This window comes from Callithrix jacchus, chromosome 15 (assembly GCF_049354715.1).
Source record: "Callithrix jacchus isolate 240 chromosome 15, calJac240_pri, whole genome shotgun sequence".
Taxonomy (NCBI): domain Eukaryota; kingdom Metazoa; phylum Chordata; class Mammalia; order Primates; family Cebidae; genus Callithrix; species Callithrix jacchus.
Window position 1 is genome coordinate 57,571,866 of NC_133516.1, and position 26,115 is coordinate 57,597,980.

Below are 26,115 nucleotides of genomic sequence, written 5' to 3' on the forward strand. Positions count from 1 at the left end.
TGCTCAGATTGTCCTTCCAGAAAACCAGCAGCAGGTAGCAGTGCTGATTGACAACTTCTAGTTGCTACCCCCTTTGAATTCACTCCTGTGTTCATATCAGCCCATCTTTTCCTTGCAAGACATGGTTGCTTGCTTCCAGCCACCGAGTAAGCCCAGCAGGGACCCTGGAATTGGGTGATTCCTGCCTTCTGAAGAGTTCTTTTAATGGACAAGTTTAGCTCAGGGATTCCCATCAGCTGTAAGACTGTTTCTCTTAGTATTGTGCTGTGGTCTAAGCTCTTCATACATAATTCTTCTGTTTCTTCTTTCACAGATGCCAGATCTCCATTGCAGTCTGAAGTTTCTACTTACTTTTGTTCTGTCTCCCTTTATCTTTCACAGGTGTCTTTTTCTTTCTTTTATTTTCTCTTTTCTCTTCTTTTCTTTTCCTTCCTTCCCTCCCTTCCTCCCTCCCTCCTTCCTTCCCTCCCTCCTTCCTTCCCTCCCTCCTTCCTTCCCTCCCTCCTTCCTTCCTCTCTCTCTCTTGCTTTTTTTTCTTCCCTCCCTTCCTCCCTCCCTCCCTCCTTCCTTTCTTCCTTCCTCTCTCCTTCTTTCCTTTCCCCCTTCCCTTCCTCCTTCCCTTCCCCCTTCTCTACCCTTTCCTTCCCTTCCCTTCCTCCTTTCGTCTTGCTCTGTCATCCAGGCTGGAATGCAGTGGTGTGATCTTGTCACATTGCTACCTCTGCCTCCTGGGTTCAAGTGATTCTCCTGCCTCAGCCTCCTGAGTAGCTGGTATTACGGGTGCATGCCACCACATCCAGCTGATTTTTGTATTTTTGATAGAGACAGGGTTCCAGCATGTTGGTCAGGCTAGTCTCTAACAGTCCTGACCTCAGATGATCTGCTGACTTGGCCTCCCAAAGTGCTGGGGATACAGACGTGAGCCACCACTCCCATCCAACAGGTGTTTTTCTTCATAAACATTTTGCATATTTAATTCTGTTTTGGTGTCTGCTTCTTAGAAGACCAAAACTGACACATACGTATTTTATTAATTATTTGTTGAGAAACTACATAGCTTTCCCAAGGTCATATATATATTGTTAGTAAATGCTAAGTGCCAAAATTAAACATAGATCTTTCTGACATGAAAGTTTATATTCTTTCCACTGTATCATGATGCTCTCCACTATATATTCACATTTTATGAGACTGCAATCATTAAGTTAATGTGCAAGGATTTAGAATGATGTATGGCACATAAAAAGCAATATGTAACTATTATTATTCTTTCAATTTTTGCCATTGTTCACATGTTGCAGAAAATTTAGAAAGCAGCTCAGAATAGCAACTTCTGGTAAACATATGTGATTGATTTTAAAACTGGACATTCATTCTTTCTCTCTTGCATTTACCCCTTTGCAATGTGACAGTGCATGTCGTTTTATTTTAAAACCTTAGAATCAGGATTGGACACGTGACTTTATTTGGCCAAAGAGACATTGATAAACATGATACGAACAAAGTCCTTGAAAAGCACTTAAATTTGGAGATTGTTTTCTAGTGGCCCTGTAGATCTTTCTACCACCTTGTATAAAAGTCCAAGCTAGCCTGCTTCAGAATAAAAGGTCCTATGGTATAGAGCAAAATTATTGATTCTAAAGACCTCTCCTAGATCAAACAGCTCCCAGATCATCTGGTAAATTATTACAGATGCTTGTGTCAGAATAGCCAAGATCCACAGAAAAATAACCCACCTGAGCCCAGACCAAATGACTGGACACAGAATGAGGGGATAAACAAATGGTGCTGTTTGAGGCTATAAGTTTTGAAGTGGTTTGTTATCCAGCAAAATTTAACTGTGACCATAGATGCAGAAAGAAAAATATTTGTAGCGGTCATTCTTGGTTGCCTTTTCAGTGGCTATTCCTTCTCTCTTTCTTATTACTATTAGAGTAATTGGACCTATAGCTTCATGTTCATGTTTGCCATTGTTCACATGTTGCAGAAAATTTAGAAAGCAGCTCAGCATTGCAACTTCTGGTATGAAGTTGCAGCTGGGTAAATGTTGATTAGTATAAAGTTAATCATAGTAATGTCATTTATTTTGCTAATGACTAAGCAGCAGGTATAATGTTGACAAATGAGTCACCTGGAAATTCTGGAGGGGCTTCTCGAGTTGCCCTCAAGTCAGAGACATGCCACACCCTGCCTTTGGGCATTGTTCTATGACAATGTGATGCTTGGATCTCTGGCAGCCACCTTTAAGGTATGAAGTGAAAGGGTGTGAGAATCACAAAGAAGTTGAGGGATGACTGATACGATTGAGCCAAAGAATTAAACAACCCTTGAACCACCTACCCAAGACCTTCTGTTATGTGGGATAATGTATTTCCTACTATTTGAAATGTAGAAATAAATTAGGGTTTTCTATAACTTGTAGCTGAGGGTATCATTTTAGACACAGTGGTTAAATTTAAGCTTCTTAGAATTTCAACAAACTTTTGAAATGAGTATATGAATATTCATGTGGAAGGATGAAGTGTATCCACTAATAAATCTCACCTTTCAAATTTTCTCTTCTTTCCTCCTCTTCTCCAAACCTACACAGAGCTTTATAAAAATACTAAGTAAGAAAAGCAGCACTTTCATTTCATACCAAGATAATATTCTCCAACTTTTCCAAGTATTATCATATATTTTAATTCTAAAAACCCAGCTGATTTTAAAAAAATGAATTTATTTAAACCGGAGGTTTATGTGCCACAAAATCAAATTACTAGAAGAGAATCTCACATTATAGCTTTAATTTTTGAGAGGAGGATTTGAACGCTTCAGACAAAACCAGAAACTATGGACTAAAAATGCTATTTTCAAAATGGCTCAGGAGGTTAGCCATCTAGGTCTGGGAATTAAACATATTATTTTTAGAGCAAAGCTATATCCACTAGGAGGCACTGTTGCCTCATAGCTTTCCAATAAAATCCCTGGTTTCTAAAGCGTGTTCATGAATTGTCCTTGCCAAATCAGGAATGCCTCATCACACTTCCTTCAAGCAAGCATGCCTGTTGCTGTTTCTTTATTTCACTGCAACCCAGAAAGTGTCATGCTGTAAAATAGAAAAGAATGATGTTGGAAAGCAGCTGACATTCAATACGTTTGATTACTGGCAAACATTCTAATGTCTGATGAGAACACTACAGCTGAGGCCTGCCAATTATTTACATCTCCAAAGGATAAATGATTTCCCAAATGATAGCTAACCAACCAGGCACCCAGAGTGTTGCAGGAATGTTTCTAAATTGTGAATTTGAAGGTTAACTCTCTGAAAGTGATGTTCATGTAGTTTTTGCCCTAGCAAACATTGACATGAGGCATCTAGACAACCTAAGTTTCTCCCTTGATTTGACAGGGTTAATTATAAACTCCTCAGGTAATCTCATTTGGCAGGAGAGACGCAACCAGCTGTAGATGATGCTGACACAGAAGAGAGATAGTGCTCAAAGCATATGCCAGGTCTTAGTCTCTATGATCAAAACTTCTGCCAAAGATGAGTGGCCCATAGAGGGCAAAGGCTTTGATGGGGAAAGACAAGGGTCTCTTCCACTCAGTCACTGGTACCAGTGGTGTTGACCACTACCTCTAAGGACATGGAGTTAAATTTGGATACATTTCTTCTTTAATTTAGTAAATTAAATTAAACCTAGGTGTTGATAAGACAATGATGAGAATGCTAGCATGAGCTTAACTTTGAAGAAAATTAGAAAATCTGAGGAATAATCCTTATGGCCCAAATCACAGATTCCTTCTGGCCAGAATGTTCTCAACAGCTAATATATTTTGCCATCTGCTTCCATACTTGTCTTCCCAACCGCACCTTGCAGGATCAACTTCATATTTTTGGCTTCATGCCTCATCCCTTAAACACACACCCACACAGATACGTACACACCTCTTTCATCCAAGCTTCTTCCTGAACTGTAATTTGACACTGTTCCGCTCTTCTCTCAGCTTCTAATAAACTTACCTTCTTCTCCCCTGTCTACTTACCTTTAATTTCTACCTTTTAATTTCCACAACAACCATAACTTCATCTATAAAGCCCATATTTATTTTTCTGAATTATTTTTAATTTCCTAGGATTTAGTAAGACACATATTGATAGACTTTTCATTAGGTACAAAACAGTTATCAGCTACATAAATATTAGCTATTTTTGGTTGATTTAATATTTTCTCTTATGTTTTGTATCATGCATCCTTTGTTACATAGTACATCTATAGGTTATGGTAGATTGTCTGCAGAAATGGCCACCAACACTTCTTCTTATCCCTGAATATCCAGATACTCCTTCCTTCAAGTGATGAGGTCTATTTACTCTCCTCTTTATCCCCAAACTTGCTTAGGCACATAGAATGTACCCTTAGTAGTGTTTTAAAACTCCCTAGACTAGGTCTCAAGGGGTCTGGAGGTTTTGGTTTGCACCCTCTTGGGATCCAGCTGCCATGTAAATGGCTCTAGAATTATTACAGACACAAAGAGAGATGGGGAGAGAGAGAAAAAAGAAGAAGAAAAAGGGAGAGGACAGCCAGCTCTGCCTTCCAGCTGTTCTAGCTGACATACCTGGGAGTGAGTGAACCATCTTGGATGTTCCAGTCCCAGCCAAGCTTCCAGCTAAATTCAGCTGCGTAAATTACTCAAATCATATCCATGTGCAGCAGACATGATACATCACCATCAAGCCTGGCAAAATTTTGGACTTGTGAGGTAACTAACAGCAGTTGATTTAAAACCACTAAGTTCTGGAATGGCTAGATATACAATAGATAACTGAAATATCTACAATGTACAGCATGCAAACCCTTTGCAGGAGAACAGTATGCCTTACCCATTTGTAAATCTCCTAATGCCTGGATAAGTTTCATGACAATTTAATTAATGTCAATGATGTCATTAAATTAACATCTCAAAGTGAAACAAATGTGCTCACTGGCTACCTTCAGCTCCTGTTCACCTTGGATCATTTGAACGATCTCTTTAAAACTGAATGATTGCTGCAGATATTGTTGGCATTTCTGCTTGGCTGGCATCTCACATTGTTCACATTTTAAATTTGCTCTGAAATGCAGATTTTTCAGCCTGATTTCAAGGCCAGTGTTCATTATTCTGTCCCAAGGGCATTCTCCTAAATAACCTCTTGCACTGATCCATTAATGTGGCCTCATCTACCACAATCTTTTAAGTTTCAAAGGAAATCTGAAATCTGGACCTTCACAGGTGGGATGAGTAGGTCTAAAGGACTAATTCACTCCACCATCTCAATCTCCCTAAGTCTTTGGATCCCTTCCTCTGCATTAAACTGAGGGAGATCAGGCATTTCCAGCTCACTTCTGGTGTGCCATCTTTTAATCCATATTTCAGCTAACCAAGCAAATAAACTATTAGAACCTTTTTTAACTCCCTGAGCTGAAACCTGAAATTCAGAATCCCTATTTAGTGAACCCAAATCAATAAATTCAGCCTGATCCAACTCTGTGTTCCTTCTACCATTATCCCACATCCTTAATATCCATTTCCATGCCCATTCTCCAGATTTCTGTTTATATAAATTAGTAAACTCAAGCAGTTTTTTTAAGTGTAAAGTACCTCATCATGGGACACACTATGAACCCCACCTCTAGAGGTCTACTGGGACTTTAGTCTAGTTATAAGTCTAGAAGCAAACAGGGGTGTTGGGGGTGGCTCCTGAGGAGAATCAACATTATTTTGCCTGGAAACTGACTCAGGGGAGACCATCATGGTTGCCTCAGGCAGCACAGGGTTTATCTCCTCAGACAAAGGTAGAAAGGCTCATGGCAGCATGGGCCATGAGTGGGGATGCTGCCACTACTGGGGATGGGGAATCTTTTTATTTCTGGCAAAAAAAATGTTAATTGGCAGTGTCCCCAGCTTCATCAGGGTCCTCCCACACATCCCCATTCTGAGTTGCAGGGTCCCATTCTTTTCCAATCAATACCCTCACTTTAACAGTAGATACCTGGTGAGGCTGTGCATACACCTTTTGATGCAAGTCAGCCACTTGCATGATAAGAGCTTGTGTCTGTTCTTCCACAATTTCAGCTCTTTCTTTACAGGAGGTAATACTCTCCCTCATGGCAATCATAGCAGATTTGAAGCTCAGTATCTGCTTCTGAAGCCAGGAGATAGAATTCCTGAGTTCATCATTTTCTTTCACCACTTTATCCACTGAACTTAGGGGCAACCAACCAGCTTCGTTATGTTCCTCGTTTCTCCACATATGGTCAAAGGTATTATGTGTAGAGTCACTAAACTCCTTGCCTCTCGTGAACAATGAATCAGGAGTGTCAAATGCATTTACTTTGCATAACTCTCAGTGTTCTCCATACTATTAGAAGTAGATTCCTTAGCATGTCGGGGTCTAATCATATTAAGCAGTCAACTCCTGCCAACTGTAGAAACCCCAAAACCAACAAAATAACTCCATCCTTAATATTCTGTTCCTCTAGAACCACTCCTGATATGAAAATCTATATTAGACACAGTTCTCTAGAGGAACACACCTAATAAAAAATATGTATGTATACACACACACACATTTGCATTTATATATATATATACACACACTTTATTAGGTATTTGAAGAGTGTGTGTGTGTATATATATGTATACACACACACACACACATATATATACACATATATACATGCACATTCTTCACATTTTTCTGCCCACTTTTATTCTAGCTGCACTGGCAGCTGATTATACTATGCCCACCCAGATTAAGGGTGGGTCTTTCCCTTTCCCAACTCACTAACTCAACTGTTAAATTTTTTTGGCAACACCCTCACAGACAGGCAGGACCGATATTTTGCATCCTTCAATCCAATTGAGTTGACACTCAGTATTACCTATCACTTTTCTATTCTGTTACTAAAGCCACACTGTCTCAACTTCCTTTAAAGCACTTCTCTGGCCTGGGTTCTAAGGTGAGACAAATTAATTAGTCAAGTATCAAAGCAAGACAAAACAAAAAAAATTTCACTTTTCTCTGCGTTAAGTTGCAAATAACCCTAAAGCATCTTCCACGTGTATGTAAGCACTGTAAACTTGACTTCTTTCCAGAAGATGAAAGTTCTGGATTAGTAATTGTACATAAACAAAGTATGCAGCCTAAAATATTTTTGCCCATTATCATGTCCAATGTCTGCTTATTATCAGGGAGGGCTTTGCCAAAACCCATCTTTGAAATTGTTCATTCATGTCTAATTGGTACATTAAGGCTTATATATGTGAAACAAGTAAAAAGCACATTAAGTAAAAAGTACTTAATTAAACAAGTAAAAAGTACATTAAGACTTGTATATGTGAAACAAGTAAAAAGTAATCATGGTATTATGTAACCAAGTATTAGAAATGCCAGACGGGATATTTGTTAGCATTCAGTGATTTGAAGCTTTTGGTATCTGTATAAAAATAAATATTTTCCATTTTCTATTATTTTCCTGTCATCAGATGTTTATGCTTCTTTAGTGATTGTTGCTTGATTCAAACAGTAAAGTCCGTGTTGAATGAATGTTTTCATAGATATAATAAGAATGGCTTTCATAAACTCTTCACTCCGGGGAGAGGTTTAAAGCAAATTTTTTAAGGCCTGGCACTTAAAAGCACTGTGGCTTACACCTGTAATCCCAGCACTTGGGGAGGCCAAGGAGGGAGGATCATTTGAGCTCACTAGTTCAAGACCAGTCTGGGCAACATGGTGAAACTCAGTTTCTTCAAAAAATACAAAAAATAGTCAGGTGTAATGGTGGGCATCCGTAGTCCCACCTATTCAGGAGGCTGAGACGGGAGGACGATTTCCACCTAGGAGATGAGCTTGCAGTGAGGCTGTACTCCAGACTGGGTGATAGAGCCAGAACTTGTCTTAAATAAATAAATAAGTACAGCAAGCAAGCAAGTCCTTTAAATAACAAGCATCTAGACATACTCAGCCGCCATTCTCAAGAAGACTTAATTAACACTAACATTTCTTATCACCTTCATCTTTAGATCAATTCCTCAGAATTTATGCTGAATGAATGAAATTGTGAGGACTATAATGGTATTTTAACACTTTAGCTAAAATCATTATTTCTAACTCCACTTGAATTCTCAGCTTGGGATTAAGTGATCTTGCCCAGGTATATGTGTCTGCTTGATGATATCAGTCACCTTTCTTCTCAAAGTGTTGCATGGTCTTCCAGGTGTTCCTCATGAATCCTTCATTTTACACATTTAGTTCTGTCTGTCCTCTATCTTCTTCTTTAATAATTATCCATAGCCTTCAATTTCAGGATTTCAAAAAGTTCATTTTCTTTCTTACAAGATAAAAGAGACAAAAATCAAAGTTAAATATCATCCAATGAGTCTATCACAGCACTGCTCTGACTCAAGCATCTTCTGATATGCAAGAGGTGTGGGCTGGGACAAGTGCAAGGCATCTAAAGACCTTCTGAACCACTGTAGTAGCCTCTGTGTGAGAATGTGGGGTTGTGGTAAGATCACCTTCTTTCCTCCCAAGGCACAGACTTCCCAAGAGAGAAAGGGGTCATTTCAGGATAAGGCTCTCATGGGTGGTTCCTCAGTGTCTTGTTGTTTGCCATTATTAGTGCTTGAGCCAGTCACATTCTTTTTCCTGGGTTTCAGTTCACACCCATAAAATGAGTAAGATGGAGCCTGATTGCATTTGAGGGTCCTTCTTTTTTCCTAAAATGCAGCTCCCATACCTCTTAGCTGTCTCTTCTCTAGCACCCCTCAAAGAGAAGGAAAATGGGGAAACTAGCACGTTACAGAAGAAGAAGGAGGCAGTCTCACACACATCTTTTCAATCTTCCCTCTTTTATGTACACAAAGAGAATCTATCTTTTTTCCTATGATACTGATCCTTTCCCCTCCTCTTAACCTGTCTTATTCTTTTTTTGTTTTGCTCAAAACCAAAGGCATTTTATTCTGCTGTGCTCCTGAAGTCAAGAAAAATATCTCTCTCTTAATTTGTAGCTGAAACCTGCTGAATATAGCATGAACCTTGCGTAAAATCACCCCGCCCCCATGCTGTAATGACAAATACACTTTTCTGAGGAAAAGTGAGAAGGCTTGGAAAGATGGTTTATGACAATGAACCGAAGAGTTCTAGCTTTATTTGCGTTATAAGGGAGTTCCAAAGAGATTAGGAAGGATTTGGAAACTTGGCTGGGTACTAGGCAAATGGTTCAGTGTATTCTTGTCCATGCACGTCCATTACCTTTCTGAGTAGGCAGCAGTCTGCACAACCTGCTTCTACGGCACAGTGGTTAATTGGAACAGTGGTTGTCATCCAACCTCTTTCTCCAGAGTATTTGACTAAGAATCCCAGAGCAAAGTAGACTACGAATTTGGAAGATCATATAAATGCAGGTGTTGGGGCCATTATAGAGAATAATGGGTGGTGGAAGAAGTCATAAAAAGAGGAAGACAAAAAAAGGAGAAAAAAATTGAGAAAACGTCTGAAGGGGAGGCATGTACTATCGCATGGCAGAGGCAAGGGCGTGACTGGGTCTCAGGGCTGCCTGCCTTCCTGCCTTCGTAAGAATGGCTGCCCAGATACTCTTACGTTCCTGTATTTGAATGTCCTTTCAAAACTTCCCTTTCTTCTTTAGGTTCCTTGAGCAAGCCTTTGTTTCTTGAAACCAAAATTACCTAATAGGTGCCATATTTGGGAAAAAAGAAGCCTAAAGGAGAATACTACAAAGGAAAACATATAAAATTGACAGGAGAGGCAAGCCAACTAGAAAGGACATAAAAGTATGGATAAGTAAGTCACAGAAGGAAGATGGAGATGGGAAGAACGTTGTTTGGAGGCTGAAATCAGCAAAACTGAGTCAAAATAAGGTATGGACATACTTTAAGGGAAAAGAGAAAGGCTAATACCATGGGTCAAGACAATTTAGGATAGAGTGAAAGCAATGAAAAGACAGTGCCAAAAAAGGTTAAGTGTTCATATATCTTCTCTCTGACAAATTCTTCAATTCTGACATTTTTGTACATCCTTTCTTCACTGAAAATAATCAAAAAAATTGCTTTGTTTTGTTTTTTATAACATACTTCCCATTAACTTGTCCTAATTAAAATGTGAACTTTTGTATTATTTATGAGACACTTAAAATGTTATTTCTACAATGTACACTGTTTTTCCTCTTTAGTAATTTGGAAGTAACATAATTCCATAACAATATTTTTATGGAAAGGTCAGTGAGGTCACAAAACACATTTAGCTGACAACACTTGGAGTTTCTGCCTTTGAAAACATGTTCAGCAGTTTCCAAGTCCATCTATTTCTTGTTTATTTTGAACTTTCTCTTCCTAACTACAAGTGCCATATATTTCTCTTGGGTGAGGTCGTAATCAGGATTCACTAAGGCTTACTTACCTTGCTACATAACTTCGATTGTGATTCCTAACAGAAATCATTCTGGAAATTTTGAGTAGAAGAAAATAAAGTCTTTATTTTGAGGTTTTTCTTTAGTAAAGATCTAAAGGTCTTGGTGTAAGAATAATCTCTGCTTTGGCAGGGAGATAAGCCTGTAATCCTAGCACTTTGAGAAGTTGAGGAAGGAGGGTTGCTTGAGGCCAGAAGTTCAAGACCAGCCTGGGCAACATAGTAAGGCCCCAGCTATACAAAACATAAAATAAGATTAAAAAAATAAAAATGTAGTCAAATTTTAAACATTAGCTGGGTGTGGTGACATGTGCCTGTAGTCTTAGTTACTTGGGAGGCTGAGGTTGGAGGATTACTTCAACCAAGGAGGTCGAGGCTTTAGTGAGTCATGTTCACACCACTGTACTCCAGCCTGAGAGGTAGACTAAGACCCTCTCTGCACCCCCAAGAATAGCAATTAATTAAAAATGAAAAGCATAAAAAATGAAACGTATACAGTCACGTTACTTCACAATGGGGATTCACTCTGAGAAAGGTGATTTTGTCATTGTGTGAACATCAGAGTGTACTTACACAAATGCTGATGTTACAGCTGCCTACACACCTAGGATATCTGGTATAGCCTATGGCTCCTCAGCTACAAACCTATACTGCGTGTTACCTTCCTGAATACTGAAGACAACTGAAACACAATGATAAGTTTTTGGTATTCTAAACATATCTAAACACAGAAAAGGTACAGACAAAATATAATACGGTATTATAATCTTAGGAGGACATTTCTGTCATTGACTGAAATGTCATTATGAAGAGCATGGATGTGTTTCATCAATAGAAAACCATACCAAGCAGTCTTCCAACAACAGCCCATGCCTACAGTCTGGGCCAACAGACTGGACACACTCATGCACAAGCAGGGCAGACGCCAGGTGTACATGTTTCTTCCTCCCAGCAGTTCTCAGTGTGTCCAAACCAGAGCTGCCTGTAGACCCAATTCAAATTCCACATGATGCTTATCAGTCTATGTGCGTGGGTGCAACATTCATCTTTCCACACCCATATACACAGATTCACTTTCAAGCAAAGAATGCTTCCACTTACTGTGCTGGTCAAATGTCCCACTGTTTTCACTCCTTATAATGGAGGACAGGGAGAATGGAGAAAACTGGTATCCCTGCTTACCCTCTCCCTCTTCTTCTTACAGCAGATCTAGCCATAATCACCTAAGTTCCTGCTGCCCCTGCATAGCTGTTTTCACATGGTCCCAGCTCTGAAGAAACAGCCTCACTATGACTCTGATGATGGCATGGCAGCCTGAAATTCTCTGACCTGCCTCAGGAAGTGATTTCTGGTTTTCTAAATAGACTAAAGTGATAAATGCTTATATCACAGTTTTGGGCACATCCAAACACTCTTATGTGTGCATACATATTCAATATTATTAATTATTATTGTTGTTACATTATCAGAATTGTAATAAACACTTATATAGTGCTTCCTATGGTGTGAGAGTCTTATAAGCTATGAAGTCATTTAATCTTCCTCACGATCCTATGAAGTAAGTTCTAGTATAATTATTTCCTTGTTGCAGAGGAGGAAAATTGCCACCTGAAGGGATTAAAGTGGGATGTGCAACTTGCACTGGCAATCTGGCTCCAGAGCCCATACTCTTGTTCCCTAACACACTTTCTTTCTATACCTGCATGTACATGCACACACATGCAGACACACATGCATCTGCATGCTCCCCCATATAAAAATCTAAACATAGCTCTAGCACTCTAGGCTCTCACCTCACCCGTTGAACTGGCATATGGGATGTGGCTCAAATACGCATGTTATTATAAAATCTTCCCCATGATTTAGATTTATAATTCTATTTAGAAGCCATTGCTTTCATCTATGTCTGCTGTGGTTCTTCTCTGTGAGGCAGAATTGGGAAAGCTTTCACAGAGGGAAGAGTATTTTCTAAATCCATCTTCTCTCTTTTTACCTCTTTTAGCCAGGAGCCAGCATGATGTAGTATTATTTTTAATACCAAAGGATCTTTCTAGATTCCCATAGCTCTCCTCATTATGGTCTTTATTATGGAAAACATTCTCTCACATCTTGCATTCTTGCCTCATCTATCTACTTCAAGTGAGTTTGGTAGTTAGAGACTGGAGATTTTTCCTCTTTAAATACTATACATTTAAAAAATCTATGTTAAGTTAGGATGGATTAATGGGTTAATTCCAGACTTTGCAAAGCTAACATTATATTATGTGGTATCTTGAAAGCCTGGAGGGTTTGAGACATCTGCTATTTTTATAACTTAAAGAGCGAACAATCGGCTCAGGTCAGGAAAAGAAAATTAATCTCAGTGTTTTCATGTGATAGGGAGTGTTCTGGGTTTATAGTGTGAACCACGGGAGAAAATGTAGGCAAAGTATATACTCTGTATATTTAGGGAGATTCCTAGTATATGACATTTGGGACATAAAGCCTCTTGTATTTTTTGTAAGACAAACAGACTTGATTCAGGCTTTACCACACTATTTATGAACCCCAACAAGGCTCAGCTACAAGATGGGAGACTTGTGACTTGAAGTCTGTTATTTTATTACGTTAAGAAAACAATATGAAAATAAACCATTTCATTGAAGTTGTTAACTAAATTCTCTTTCTACTTTCCTCTTCAATCTGACATCGTTTTTGCAACTTTAAAACTGGGATAATAAGAGTGCCCCTTCCTTAGTCGTTGGAGGAAATAACAGAGTAATACCCGCTCCCAAAATGCTGAATAAATGTCAGGTTTTAGTAATAGTATTATAATTGGTATTGAGTAATATAATTTCTGACCTATGGGATTATTCAAAAGAGTTGAGATTTAAATTTTCTATCACCTATGGCTACCTTAAGAGTTTAATATAACATTTTGACATTCATTTTTTTTTCTTTCCAAAACCGGCAATTACATTCAGTTTCAAATATAGCATAATTTTCAGATACCATTTTAATGTTTTGTCTTTGAGAAATTAAAGCTAGAGACTTTTTCAAGAAGACATAGCTACAGAAGGCAGAGTCAGGACTCAGACTCAGGTCTTCCAATTAATAGTTATAAAATAAGACAAAACTATGATAAGTCTTAAAAAATGGTAGTGTGAGTTCCATTGTGGTTCAGATGAAGAAAGGGGAGCATCTTAATGGAAACTGGGATGGGTAGAGGGTGCCTGTTAGAAATTCTATTCAATTGCTTCCATTTTTGCCTGGATGTTTCTACAGATTTTACTGATTTAGTCAGCCTTTCGAATTTGAAGTTCTGACACAGAAGTTGGCTACAGAGTCATTTTATCCTAATCCAGTTAGAATCAGCTTCACCCTTTTCACTTACACGATAAATCAGGCTCAAGCCTTGCACTCTGCTTAAAAGGAGGTTGGAAATGAGTTCCAATTTAGAATAAGACCATCTGCACCATATGTGGCCCATCCAATTGTGACTGGCTCTGCCCTGGCTACCAAACTAATTATGGATATATTTCAGTGTGTAACTTAACTAGGTTTAAAATCCTTAATTGGCCAAGTTTTATTTTGTCAAAAACCCTTTGCTTTTGCTTTGGAAAAAGGTTCAGTAATCAAGATAAAATATGTAATGAACTATTAATTAATAGTTAATTCTTAATGGTTAATAGTTTTATAATTTTAAAAAGTCCATGATGAATATAACATTAAATTTTTAAATTAAGACAGGATTCAATACTTCACAGTCCTTCCTCCCTATCCTCATCCTAATCTGGCCCTGGTTCCAATAAAAGTTTATAAAAGTAGACAGCCAGCCTACAGGCCATGGTTTACTCATTTGATCTATCTATCTATCTATCTATCTATCTATCTATCTATCTATCTATCTATTTATATATATATATATATATATATATATAATATGAACGTATTTATATTGATTATGGGGTTTGGGAGTGCCTATTTAAATATTGCTTCTAAAGCAAGTGCCTTTCTAAACCCACCTGGGTCCCAAATTAGGTTCCAAGCAGGCTTGGAGTTGAGATACTTACTTAATCCACTGTATTTCACACTTAATTTGCTTATATGCTAACACATTTTGCATAATATCTCAACACTTGTGTTCCAGAAAAGTCCTGGTATGGAAAATTCCACAGAATAAAGATTAATAGTGACTATTCATTGCATGCTCACAGCAACCATGTGAAGTATCTGCCTTTATGATAACCCTCATTAAGGAATGAGAAAGATGAAGGAATAATAATTAAATAATTTACCCAGGACAAGATACCAAGTAAGGGATGAAGCTGAGCTTTAGACTCAGTTGGGCTGACTCGAGAGTCCATCTCCTAGGCTGCTACACCAAGTTGCCTGTGTTCAGCAGGAAGTAGGAAGCAGGAAAGAGACCACATGTAGTGCAGAGCAAGAGATAGAGGATGGGGAAAGAGTGTTTTCCTTGGACATTCTGGTTCCTAGTTTGATGCTATGTGATACCATCTGCATTTCCGCCCTTGGGTCATGAGATTCCTCCTGTATCCTTTGAAAAATTCTCATCATTAACTTGAGCTAGCACAAGTAAATTTCTGCTGGTCCTCAATAGATCTTCAATACAAAAACAATCCTGAATCAAGGTGGATTATACAAAAACTCCACCCTGATATTACCCATGTTACTTTCTTAATTTGACGACTGTACTCGTTTTAATCATCTCAACAATCATGTCATTTGTATTAAATATTGATAATTTTGTCAATAGGCTATTTGACATCTTTTGTTATTCTTTTAAAAAATAATGACATATATACATATATATATATATATATATATGTATATATATATATACAGTTGATCCTCCATGTTCATGGCTTTCATATCTACAGATTCAACCAATCACAGATCGAAAATATTTTTTAAAAATTATAGCTGCAATTGTACTGAATATGTATAAACTTTTTCCTCTTCATGATTTTTTAAAACAATATAGTATAACAACCATTTTTACATTTACATCGTGTTAGGTATTATAAATACTCTAGAGAGAATTTAAAGTATAAAAGAGCATGTTTGTAGGTTACATGCAAATAGCAGGCTATTTTATATAAGGGATTTGAGCATCTATGGATTTTGGTATGGCAGAGTCCTTCAATCAATCCCTTGGGGGCATCAAGGGACAATTGTACTTTTCTTTTCTGCTTTTTGAAAAATTATTATTAAACAGAGTCCCACTTTGTTGCCCAGTCTGGAGTGCAGTGGCACAATCTCAGCTCACTGTAATGGTTTCCTCCCAGGTTCAAGCAGTTCTCTAGCCTCAGGCTCTTAAGTAGCTGAGACTACAGGTGTGTACCAACATGCTTGCCTAATTTTTGTACTTTCAGTAGAGATGGGGTTTCACCACATTTGCCAGGTTGATCTTGAACTCCTGACCTCAAGTGATCTGCCTGCCTCAGCCTCTCAGAGTGTTGGGATTACAGGCATGAGACACCACGCCTGGCCAATTGTACTCATTTTCCAGTTATATTGTCCTTCTGTTGTACAAGCTTTCTGCTCCCATGATATCTAGTTGTGTTGTATGCACAGTTGTCACACAATAACTATTTTAGAATGAGCAAAATCCATCTAATAACCATTTCTATTTTTACCCCAGCTACAAGAACAAACATCATCTCCAACACTGTTAATATGCAAACACATATTTTAAGTATAAAAAAGATGTTTGCTTTCTGTGCTGTTAACATTGGAATAAACAAGTCTGAATTATGAGATGCTGTAATTCCTTAGAGAGCCACTAATGACAATAGAAAACATGAGTGCAAAGCTCAAATGGTTTGTGTGTTCACCAAAAACTCAATTCAAAAGTATGGCTCAATAATTCAACTTTCTCTATGAGGTTGTTTTATTTTTAATTTTATAACCTTCCTAGATTAGAGAACTAAGCACATGGTATATACAGACAAAATCAAACAGAACCTAGAAAAAGAAAATCAGGTATTTTCTAAGTCCATTACAACTGCGTAGTATGGCTAATTATTTTATTTACATAACCAGTGCAATGGTGTGTGAGTCTGCACCAGTTTTGGATAGCATTACCTGAAGTTATGCTTTGGAAGAAATTATGGAAATATGCTAGAAATACAATGCATGTTTCCAAGCTTACTTTGTGAATTCTTGTAGCCACAAGGTTATTCAAATCCAAAATAAATACACTGAATTCCAGATGGCAAAAACCACAATCTTAGAAAGAAGCATTTTAATTCTAATGCAGATTCAACAGCTAGAAATCATTGAATAGCCATTGCTTGAAATAATGAGTTAAAATTACTGCAATAAGTCATAGCCTGTGAAAAACTCTACTCTCTATTAATTGCAAAAGTCCTGTGGGAAGGCTTAGCTGACGATCTCTGCCATCACCCTTAAAGGGTCAGAAATACATCCTTCTCAAGTCTAACATACCTCAGTTAAATTTCTAAGCTTGATTTTCTCATTTGTAAATTGGCAATGATATAGTAAAAGAGTATTGTGAGGATTTAATCTATTAATGCATAAAGGGTGGATTGCCTATGTTATAAATATACAACATTGTTGTTTTATTTGTTATTATTTTACTCATAGTGTTTATCTCCCTGATATTAATTTAACTAAAATTTCTTTGAGACTATATTATAAAACTATAACTTAGAAATATGATACATTTGAGGTTAACTAAAACATCCTCAGGTGTATGACTTGCTAGATAAGAAGGACTTCAGTTCAAAGCTAGCCTTTCAAGTTTCAGAAGGTACCTTTAACTCCTCTTGTACTACTGTCTGGCTACTGATGAACCTTGGTCCCCAAACAGGGTTGTGTCAAGATGGAAATTTCCTAGGTCATGGTAGAATTGTGTGTCCCGTTTCCTCTGGAAAGGCTTTTCCTTTTACTGCGGCTCTCACTTTTTATTTGACTCTTTCTTTTCAAGATTGAATACAAAAACACATTTTTGGAAAGATATCTCAGAACATCTTACCCTGTAACAAATATGCCTGTCCTTTCTAAGTTTTACTTTGCACTTACCTCATCTTACAAATAGACTGTGAACTCTTTGGACCACTGCACTGTTTTACTTAATGTTGTATCTCTTAAGTCTAAACCAATGTTTAGATAATCTTAGGTATTAAATACACTTTGAATGAATGAAAAAAAGTGTAAGGTGTGCAAATTGTTTTTTCTTAATATAGAGCTTAATTTTCACAACCAGCTGGCTACTCTCTTCTTTAAAATAAATAATTTTGGAAGACATAATCATATAGGCATTTATCACTTAGTGGATCTGTTTACCAAGTGGGACACTGATTGCCTAAAAGAATGAACATAAGACCCGGAGTTGACGGTGGAAGTCTTCTAGACACTAGGAGAACCCAACTTAACTTTATTATTAATGCTAACAGCAACTATGGGGATGAGTTTGAAGAAAATTATGTAATCTTATCAATTATTTTATATTGTTAAAAATAAGCAGAAGACAAAATCTATCTAGGTATTTATTGATACTTGCGCTGAAGAATTCATATTCAAGCAAATGTGTTCAGCAATTTTGTATATTGGGTGTTATAATGACAGGTAGCATGTGAATGGGTTTGATACACATTCTTATTTCAACCAATAACTTTTCACTGAAATTTTTCATCTGTGTTGAGGAACACTATAAAAGCAAAAACGATAGCATTCAATTTCAGAGTTTGTGATGCACAAATATTTTTCTGGAGTCTCTTTTACCAACTTTTCTTATATATAGATTATTTTGCCTAAAACAAATTGAAAACACAAAGGCTATATTTCTTGGAAATCCTGCCTTTATGTTCCATGAAAAGTATGTTAGACATTAACAAGCTGGCTGGAGCAGCCTCATATTTATTTTTAATCTAATGTGTTATATTTGCATGGACATGACCTATGCAAAATCAGATATTAAAATGCTAAAATTGTGGCTATATTTAATTTTAAGGTTATTAAAAATGAATACTTCATGATCAAATATCAGAGCTAGTTTACCAAAATATAAAAAGAGCTAAGGACAGCATCTTCTTTCTTGATGTACTTTGGGCATGTATTTATAATATGAATCACCTGAGAGACATCAGAGACCAAATGTCTCAAAAATGATTATGCCAAATTTATAAAGATTTGAAAAATAAAAATTTTAGAGCATAACGAGAAAGTTTGGTTTACTGCATAATATGGAAGTATTTGTATCTAATTGTGGTTCTTACATATTTCTCATATTATCTAATATTTCCTCAATGACATTCAGAAGTCATCCGACCTAAATTTTTAATATCTGATACTTACAACCTACCTTAGAATATGTGGAGGTCACTTCTGGATTGTCATATCTACTCATTGAGTTAAATTGAGGAATAATTTTTTCTGCTTATGTTAAGTATTTATCTGAGTGATTCCAGATAAAGGTTATGCATTGTATTTTAAAAATCTGTGTGTTTGAAATTAGGAGGTGGTCAAGCCCTTATTATCGACTTTTTATTGTTTATAGCATTTTACAAATGTTAAAAACAGGCACAGTGGTTCATACCTGTAATCCCAGCAGTTTGGAAGGGGGAGGCGGGAGGATCTCTTGAGACAAGGAGTTTGAGACCAGCCTGGGCAACAAAGTAAGACTTCATTTCTATGAAAAAAAAATTTAAATTAACTGAGCATGGTGGTGCACATCAGTAGTTCAGTAGTCCCAGCTACTAGGAAAGCTGAGGTTGGAGGAATGGTTGAGCCCAGGAGTTCGAGGCTGCAGTGAGCTATGACTGCACCACAGCACTTAAGCCTGGGAGACAGTGTAAAACCATAAACACACACACACACACACACACATATATACACATGCACACACGTGCACACACACACACATATTATGAACCACATATGCTCATAAAGCGACTCAAAAGCAGAATATCAAATTTGGAAGAAGGGGGCTTGTACTTCTTAATCTATCATAATCATAATTATTTTACTAGTCTGGGAGATCAGGAATTAAATTTAGAAGCATGGAAGTAAACTTTGAGGGTTTTCCAAACATCTCCATGAACATAAGTCTGTGGAATGAAAATATTATTCTTTTTCCTGAAAAGAATACCCCAGCTCTTAATTAGTCCCAGTGATGTTTCTCTTTGTGAAAAAATTATCCCCATCATTTAGAACTGTAAACAACACCCAGAGAGAAATTCAGTAACAGTATATGCTAAATCAGTGACTCCCTAGTCACAAATAAATAATTCTGGTTTCATATCTAGAAAGTGAAACCATCACCCAGGACATTTCACTTTTCATTGTCCATTTGCAGTCTGCATCCTGCCAAAGTTACAGGATTTGGGTGTGAGAATTTTTTAGAGTCCAAAGAGATATTTACACATTCTGTAGCTCATTGTAGCAGAACATTTTTGTATCCCTCTAAAGATTATGTACACAATCTTTAAGAGCATTTTGCAAAGAGCAGGGACCTCAAACTCACATGTATTTTTTTCATTACTTTCCAGCTGCTAGTTCTTAGATTGTCAGAATTTGGGATAATAACCTGCAGACTATCACTTTGTGTTTTACTACAAGGGAAAGTTGGGTTGCCACCATAATCCCTAATTGAGACTGAATTAGAATAAACGGCTGTTAAGCTTTCCAGCCTAATTGTGAATGGTGTGTATTTGACATTCTCTAAGATATAAATTAAAATAAAAAGAACATTTGCAGAGGCATGGAGTAGCTTTGCATTAATGATGGCCTCCCTTGCACTGCTGACAGTCTGCATTATTCATAGTGTCATTATCAGGACTATTCAGTGCTGAATGATTTGTTTGCCCAGAAATTGTACAACCTGACCAGATAAGTAATATCTGTAGTTTGTATTTATTCTTATGACTGCTTACTTGGGTATGGCTTCGTTTATCTCTGTGGTGAGCTTACTTACTGCTGCTCAGCGGGATGTACCATCAGTGACATAAGCTTTATTCATTTACAGATCCACAGCACTGCATCAAAGTATTAAATCCTGCAAATGTGGGGAAAACTCAAAGGCTTTAATCATCAGACTGGCAATTGTCATTGTACTGCTGCCATATGTCAGCACTGAAGTTAAGTTTCATGTTTGTGAGCTGTAAGGAAGGCATGTGGCCATGTGCTGCCTGCTTGTTTAAGATAGAGTCTTCCCCGCCACTCCAATAACTTTGCCATTCAAATCCCTTTTATCTGCACAGAATGAAGTAACCAGAGTCCTACAATGAAATGTGAATGTGCCCTTTCAGAACTGATTGGTCTATTTCATAAATCCTTTCTTATTCTAATTAAACCAGCTCAGGAGAGAACTGTGTTTTAGCATCTTGGGCATCTGAACGACAACAAGGAATGGCAGGAAAGAATCAAAGGATGTAGAAAGCTCTCTGCTGTGAAAGCAAGGTTTAAAGGTCTAGAGGAATCCCTCCGCAGCAAAGAGATCATCTTTTGAAATCGTCTCCATCCGTTCCCCTCTACACATACCAATTTTGGTTTTATAACACCCCTTGCTGTGCATCTCTTGGCAGGAAAGTTGCCCATCTTGCAGAGTCTTGCATGAATAATTCATTTATGTGTCATGCTGACTCTTGAAAGCCTGGATTACAGCTTTGGAGGAAATGTTTAATAGGATTCTTCCACACAATCCAAAATATAGCTCAGAGTTCTATGAGTTCTATCTCTTTGAAAGCCTCAGTCCAATAAAAGAATTAATACGCTGGAAGTTCAAACACACTCAGGGCCATTCAACCTGTATTGAGCTGAACTGTAACCTAACAGTGATGGTTAATATTTTAGAGTAGGGTTACTGTTTCTCAGAGACAGGATTCTTAAGTACAGGCCTAGAGTTCAATATACTGGCACAATTACTTTTTTGTTAGATCTTTAGGTTTTGGATTTTTTAAAAATAACATCAGTGGACCTTGGAGAACCAGGCAGACAAGCAGCTAAGAGAAGTATTGAGTTAGACGTGGGCAAACAAACTGTACATACATCAAGCTGCATGATCGTCTGCTATTACTCAGTGATGTTCTTTGAACAGTAGTCCCGCTAATCAGCCAAACTGGAAAATTCAAATATATTCTGTAGATTCAGCATCTTATCTCTTTTAGTCCCTCTTTCAGTGATTTTATTGTATCTACTCACCTTTACCTCCCCTTCCATTTTCCACAAAGCCTTTTTTTTCTACTCCTTTCAATGCTTGCCTTTAACAAAGTCTTTAAAATATATTTACATTACCCAGTAAAGGACCGATGGCTTAAATTTTAACTCACTTTCACTCTCCTAGGATGGATGTATCTTAAGTCAAGAAGAAAGTCATAAACTTAAAAGAATCTATTGATTCTACTGAGGCTTATTCTTTGCTTAATAACTTTAAAAATGACAAAAATAACATGTGCTTGTTGTAGAAAACAAAATAGTTAAAGCAAAAGAAAAAAACAATAACTAACATTCTGGCATATTAATCTATATTTATGTTTATGTTTATATGTGGATCCACCTATATGTCTTTAGATGCATATATCTGCGTATGTAACTTCACAAAGATGGGATAATCTACAGCAGAATTTTAAAGAGCAGCTGAATTCCAGCAGAGTATCTATTCCTTGGGTTTGCTCTATCTAGGTTGTTGGGTTTTAAAGTTTTTTCACGGAGTCCTCTGGATTAGTGGAAGGAATTTGGGTTAGATATCTTCCTTTTTGCCCTCTAGATCTATGATCACCTTTTAAAATACTACTCTGTGCTTTGTGAGGCTAACTTGAATGAATTATATCTACGGGCTTTCTTACCCTCTGGCCCCTCACTGGGTTCAGCCAATAAGAGAATCAACAGGAGCCCATCAGGAAGGGAGAGTGAGATTAGGGTATTTATTAGCCCAGTTTCCTTTCTTGGGAAAGGGATTTAATAGCACACAACTCTTTCTCCTGCTGAGTTTTAGTAGCCAATCCCTCCCTTCTCTCTTTCAGGCCAAGGGTAGTAACATTTTAGTCATTGCTGCAAAGCAAAGTATCCCAAAATTCAATAACTTAGAACTATAATTATTTATTTGCCACAGAATTGGCAATTTTTGCTTGGTCTAGAAGGCTTATGTTTGCCTGTCACCACTTCAGCTGGAGTAGATTAACTTGTGGCTATTGAATATATTTCCAGGAGGGTTCCCTCACATGGCTGGTGAGTTAGTGCTGACTGTTGGTTTGGAGTTCAATTTGGACTGAGGGCCGGGGGCCTAGGTTTTTCTTTAGATGAGCTTCTCCACAGCTGCTTGGACTTCCTCACAGTATAGTGCCTGGGTTCCAACAACAGTCTTCCAAAAGAAAACGAGGCATCAAATCTGCCTCACTTTTATGATACAGCAATGGATTATTTCACATCATTTTCTACTGTAATCACAAATGCTCATGGATTCAAAGAAATGAAATAGAGACATCACCTTTCAATGGGAGAATACCAAATGAAACTTAGAAGAGCATGTGGAAAGAGAAATATTAGAAATAAGGCAGTTTATCTGATGGTTTCTGACTTATTAGGCAGAGAGTACTGTACTATTTTTGGGTTTCCTTATGTCCTGTCTACACTTTTGTAAATAATCTCTGTATTAAATTATACTCAAACTACCAAATATGAATATGCCATGTTTTTTTTTTTTTTGCTGGGACCCTGCTAAATACAAGATTGAGAGTAAATAATAGCAGGAAATGTAAAGGAGAATGGTGCCATTTAGCAAGGTGTCGGGACTAGCCTAAACATCTACTACAGTACCATCTTTATTTTTAACACAGATATTTTGATATCACATAAGTTTTCATTGGAAGAAAGTCTCTTTCTGTTAAAAGAATATTTTAAAATACCACTGTTTAAGTCTTTGAGCATAATGATGCCAGTTTCAAAAGTTGTTTCCTGCCTACTGTACTAATTCCTAATCAAAAGTCTTACAAGTCTATGCTTCTTGACAGGGAAATACATTTTTCCTTCTATGTTAATTACCATATATGTACAAAGAATGTGCAATGTTCAATCCACTTTCAGATGTGTTAACAAAACATTATTGACACTAGACTTATCCACATTGACAGTCAAGGTGTCATTAACCTCAAGCTCGAATGATCTATTCAAACAGTGGCCTCATGCAAGAACAGTTTTAAAAAATATTTCAATAAGTTTTTTTCTTCCCTATCTCTACTGCACATGTCTTCTCAAATGAAGCCCTTTAGGTACTTGTTGAACCTCTAAAGGAAATAAGGTGGCAGGAGTTAGTATATATTCTACTCGTCAGTACAAATGAAACAGAATGAGGCTACATACTGTTCAGAGGATGAACCTGAATTTTCTTGGGAAAAAAAGAGAAAAGTTCAGTGTATTGGCTAGAGAAGTAAAAGTTAATGATAATATCTCTTTTTCTTTTTTCCTTGTAGCCTATAGAAGATTTTCCCTATGTGAAACTGAAAGTGGTTGAATTGGTAGAAATATTGCAGCAGAAATAAATAAAGAGATGCATGAATAAGTCACGAAAAAATTTAAGCTTCGAGTAATGGTGTGTGTATTTGTCTAACTATTTTAAATCAGACTCTTGAAAAAGAGTCACAATAAATTATAATACAGAAGAACAATCTACATAATACTTTCATTTTATAAAGACACTTTTAACTCAACTACAAATATTCTGGTTTGGAATATCTGATACTTCCCCCCCATTGCCCCTTGTGATATTAGAGCTGCCCCTTAGGTCATTAGATAAGTCAGGGACCAAGCAAAAGACAAAAATGATACCCAGTTATCTTAAGAGAGAGAGTTCTATATGAAGAATTGTTAACTATGTGTAAAGTTGTTAACTTGACAACCAAAAAGGCAAAAGAGAAAATTAAGGTACCATACAGAGACGACAAATATGAGAAGTAACAGATACTCCTAGGGCTGGGGAAACAGAGGGAATAGGTTGGAATTATTAGAACCTTGAAGCTTTCGAGAGGAGCCTTGTAGAACAAACACACAAAGTTCTGAGGCAGGACTCTGCTTAGCTGGTCTAGTGTTTCAGCTCACAGGAGGATCCAACCAAGGTCTGCACATAGACTACCGAGGAGGGGACTCTAAAGAGCTGGTGCTATTATTTCCAAGAGGGACATTATGAGCTTGGTTCTGCAGGCACTGAGACAACTGTACAACAGCAACACAGCTGCTTTGAGGGTGAATATAGTAATGCTGATTAGTGCCTCATAGATACATATTTAATATATATTCAATACAAACTTTATATGTATTTTTTCTATCATCTATTATCTATCGACCTATCTATTAACCTATCTAGTACCTCTGTAATCAATTTGCCCCATTTCTGTGATGCTGACAGGTAAATAGTTCAGGAGTTTCTGCTGAGCTTTTTCTTTAGGTTCTGCTCCTAGTGATTGATATAATAGGAAACATTATGAGTTTTGACTCATTTGGCAAGCTTGCAGTTTCTTCCATAAATAGCCTTTTTATTCTGCCTAAACTCAAACAGATGCAAAGGAGATAGAAAAGCTGCATGTATTGATCATCTACCATGTACTAGCCGACTGAGCTCGGTGCTTTTCAAAAATTATCTCATATGGTTCTTGCCATAATCCAATTATACAGATATTTTTGTTCTCATTTCTCATTTTACTAGTGAGAAAACTGAAGTTATAAAATGTATCAGAAGATACACATAAAATAAATGAAGTGGGCAGGATGTGAAACAGAACTACCTCCTTCAAAAAGATTTAAATCCTCCAGCCCCTACCAACTTTGAAACCACTGCTAGCCCATATGGTGTCTTTGTCCTTACTAAGAAAAAAATGCTTTCTCAAGGCCAACAAAACCCCATGGGTACCCAACCTGGCAAGAGGATTAAATGTTTGTGTGTTAGAAAAAGGCACTTCTGCTTCTGGGTAGATGCAACTCTGAGTCAGGTCACGTAGCTTGGAAACCAGAGCGTGGATTTGATTGTCACCTGCTTTTCATATCCTGGTTGGGCACTCTTGTGAGTAGCACGATCTATACAACAGAATACTGTGGTCTTTTTCAACATCACTCCACCAAAATAACCTTTCTCTTTAAGATCTCTCTTTCTTTCAGATTTCAGCATTAAGAGGACTACATGCCTTTCTGCCCTAAAATGTTTTGTTTTTCTTTCTCTTTTATGTAATAATGCCAATTATGTAGTAAATTAGTGATCTTTTGCTGCATAACAAATTATCTCAAACCTTAGCAGCCTAAAAGAGCAAATATTTATTATCTTACATAGATTCTTAGTCAGAAATCCAGGAGTCACATTGCTGGGTGGTTCTGACTTGGAACCTTTCATGAGATTGCAATCAAGCTGTCAGTCAGGTGTCAGTCATTTGAAGTTTTCCACATTTGAGGGATCTTCCTTTAAGATCACCCATGGGGCTATTGGAAGGAGGCTTCAGTTCCTCACCACATTGGCCTTTCCACAGAGCTGCTTATTACATGACTCCCTCCAGAAATAGTGACTGAAGAGAAGAAGAAAAATGCCAATCACAGTGGAAGCTGAAGGGACTTTTGTAACTTCACCTCAGAAATGAAGCATCATTTTGTATCCTTTTTCTGCTGCAGTGCACTGGCTTGATCTTGGTTCACTTCAACCTCCACCTCCTGGGTTCAAA